General features: G+C 38.5%; 1 pseudogene across 1 annotated transcript; it reads right to left on the bottom strand.

Moving 5' to 3' along the window:
- Positions 1 to 664: 664 nt before the first annotated feature.
- Positions 665 to 2,329, bottom strand: LOC311032169 (Ig kappa-b4 chain C region pseudogene; annotated as a pseudogene). Its single transcript, XR_014599373.1, has 2 exons — positions 2,194 to 2,329; positions 665 to 1,126 (listed from the first exon to the last, which is right to left on the bottom strand). The product of XR_014599373.1 is annotated as an Ig kappa-b4 chain C region pseudogene (transcript).
- Between the last annotated feature and the right edge of the window lie 316 nt (positions 2,330 to 2,645).

The raw sequence follows: 2,645 nt of genomic DNA, 5'->3' as shown, positions 1-2,645 counted from the left end.
GCTATTGCCGGAGTGTGTATATATTATATCTAACATCATCTTCTTAAATTTTAATAATCTTGTGATCTTAGTCAATAACAAAATCAATATCCTTGGATTAAAAATCTCCACTTTTATAATGTGAGACATTTGACAACAGCTATGCATTATTTAAATTAATGTTTTAGCTAATTTGATAAGTAGGTCTTGAGTATTTTAATAGAATATCAATTCTACTACAAACAGTGACACAGTGTTAATTCTGCAGACAGACAGGAGGAGACAGAGACAGGGCTTTCCTCTCTTTTGTGTCACGTCTTTTGGGGAAGTTCTTCTATTTCATTTAAATAATATGTAGAATAACACAAAATGCATTCATGTTATGTCACTTAATGCAGATGACACTGTTGTTGACATGTTTTTTTTCTAATCCTGAAAATTGTTATTTCAATTCTTTAATTCTGATTTGCAGAAAAATGTTTGATTGAATTTCACAACACATCTTCTTCAAGGGGAAACATAAGTTATAGGAGAGAGCTTAGTGATTCACCATTGAAATACAACTGGAACGGCAGAAGAAAAATATAATTGTTACTGTCCTTTATGGATTAATCTGACTAATGTTACTGATATACTGTATAATATATGTCAAAGAAAGGGAGTCAGAAGACAAGAACCGTTTATAATACACAAGATCAAACTTTATTGGTTTGAAATGTTGAAACAATCAATACAAGCAAGACAAATTTCATGTTGAAACATGTCATGAGAGAAAGAGGTGGGTATCGGAGTGAAACCAGTAGCAGAGTCCCAGTCCCAGCTCAGGACTGGGAACACTGGTCTCTCCTCAGTGTCTCTGAGAGCGGAGTCTGGGAGCCCTGGGTGGCCTCACAGGTCACAGAGCCCACCTTGCTCCACTGGTCTGCAGGGAGCCTCAGGGTGCTGCTCCAGCTGTAGTGGCCGTCCTTCTCCAGCACCCCGGGGCTCCTGCTCTCCTCCCAGCTGCTGCTGCTGCTGCTGTCCACCTTCCAGGCCAGACTCCAGTCTGAGGGGAAGCCCTTGTTGGCCAGGCACATGAGCGTGGCCTTCCCCTGCTGCAGCTCCTCACTGGAGGGGGGCAGCACCGTCAGGGTGGGAGGGACATCACCTAGGAGACACCAATCAGCTTAGAGGACAGGGACCACACAGCTGTCCATCAACCACCAGACACTTGGACACCTTTACCGTGTGAGAGTTCATCCTCTCCTTTAAGGACTTTCTGCCAGATGGTTTTTCTGCTGCAGCAGTCACTCACTCACTCACACATTGTTTCACTTCCCTTTAAGAAGCCTCTCATGCATATCAGCACAGAGAGAACCAACGTACAGAATGAGCTGAAATATATCAAACTACACTGAAAATGAAACATCAACACCTGAACTGTACATGACTTTAAATGATTTAGTGGAAACATGAACAAATAGAGAAAATAAACTGATACGGTCAAATGTTTTCATGTAGATTTAAGTCATTATTAAAAACTGTTGAAACTATTTAAAGACTTTACACAATATATGACAAGATGAAAAGATTATGCACCAACAGTTATTATTGAGGAAGAACATTTAGACTTGGTCGTGTAAAACATTTTAAAGTTTTATCTTCATCACACTGAAAGCTTTGTAAATGTCAGTTTGACTGGAATGTGTGAAGAAATGTTGAGTAAAGCTGCTCTGAGTTAGTCTCCATGATAAAGAAGGAGAAATAAAAACATGAATATGAAAAACGTAACAATCAAAACAAGATATATGTATCTGCCTCAAACATCAAAGAGCTGAATTTCAAACATGACTTATTTACTTACGTCCAACATCCAGTCTGGTTCCTCCACCAAAAGTCCACCACAGTGATACAAAGTCATGGAGCCGCCGTACAAAAACCTCTGGCTGTAGAGAGACACGGCTCTCTGACTTTGACACACTGAACTAAACCTACAAGCCCTCAAGAGCAGCTTCACCATTAAAGTTGGAAATAAATAAATCATCTCTAGTTCATTGTTTTACTTTCATGACAATACTTTTTTATCTGAAGTAACGTTTGCCTCTTAGTATCAAATATTTGTTGAAGAATAAACATTATGGAAAGGTGATCATGTTTCCTTTTATGCTGAATATAAAGAAGAGAAAAAAAGAAAAAAAGCCTCTGAAATAATAAAATCTTAAACATTTGACTTACGTCCAACATCCAGTCTGGTTCCTCCACCGAACGTGTACCACAGTGATACAAAGTCATGGAGCCGCCGTACAAAAACCTCTGGCTGTAGAGAGACACGGCTCTCTGACTTTGACACAAACAATCTCACCTCACACATTCCCAGTTCACCCAGTTTATGTAATGACTGGTTACAATGTTGTAAACTGATTTATAAACTAGCATTTAGCATTTTATTTGTGAAATTTTAGAAATCTGAGGAAGGATGATTTCTCTTTTGGTAAAGCAACAAACAACTCTCCAATAAATCCTGTCAAATGTAAATGATGATCATAAACTCATGTTTGTTGTAGATTATGATGAATGAAGGGCAGTAACTTTGTTTAATTTTGTCCCACAGTGATGTTGGTTTGTGTGGTTGTGATTTAGGATGATTTCATCAAATATTCTGGAGAAACATTTGTCCATCAAACTGA

The sequence above is a fragment of the Eutrigla gurnardus genome (genome assembly GCF_963514095.1).
Source record: "Eutrigla gurnardus genome assembly, chromosome: 21".
Classification (NCBI taxonomy): domain Eukaryota; kingdom Metazoa; phylum Chordata; class Actinopteri; order Perciformes; family Triglidae; genus Eutrigla; species Eutrigla gurnardus.
Note: the sequence above shows the minus strand (reverse complement) of the source record. Positions and strands in the feature narration are given on the sequence as shown.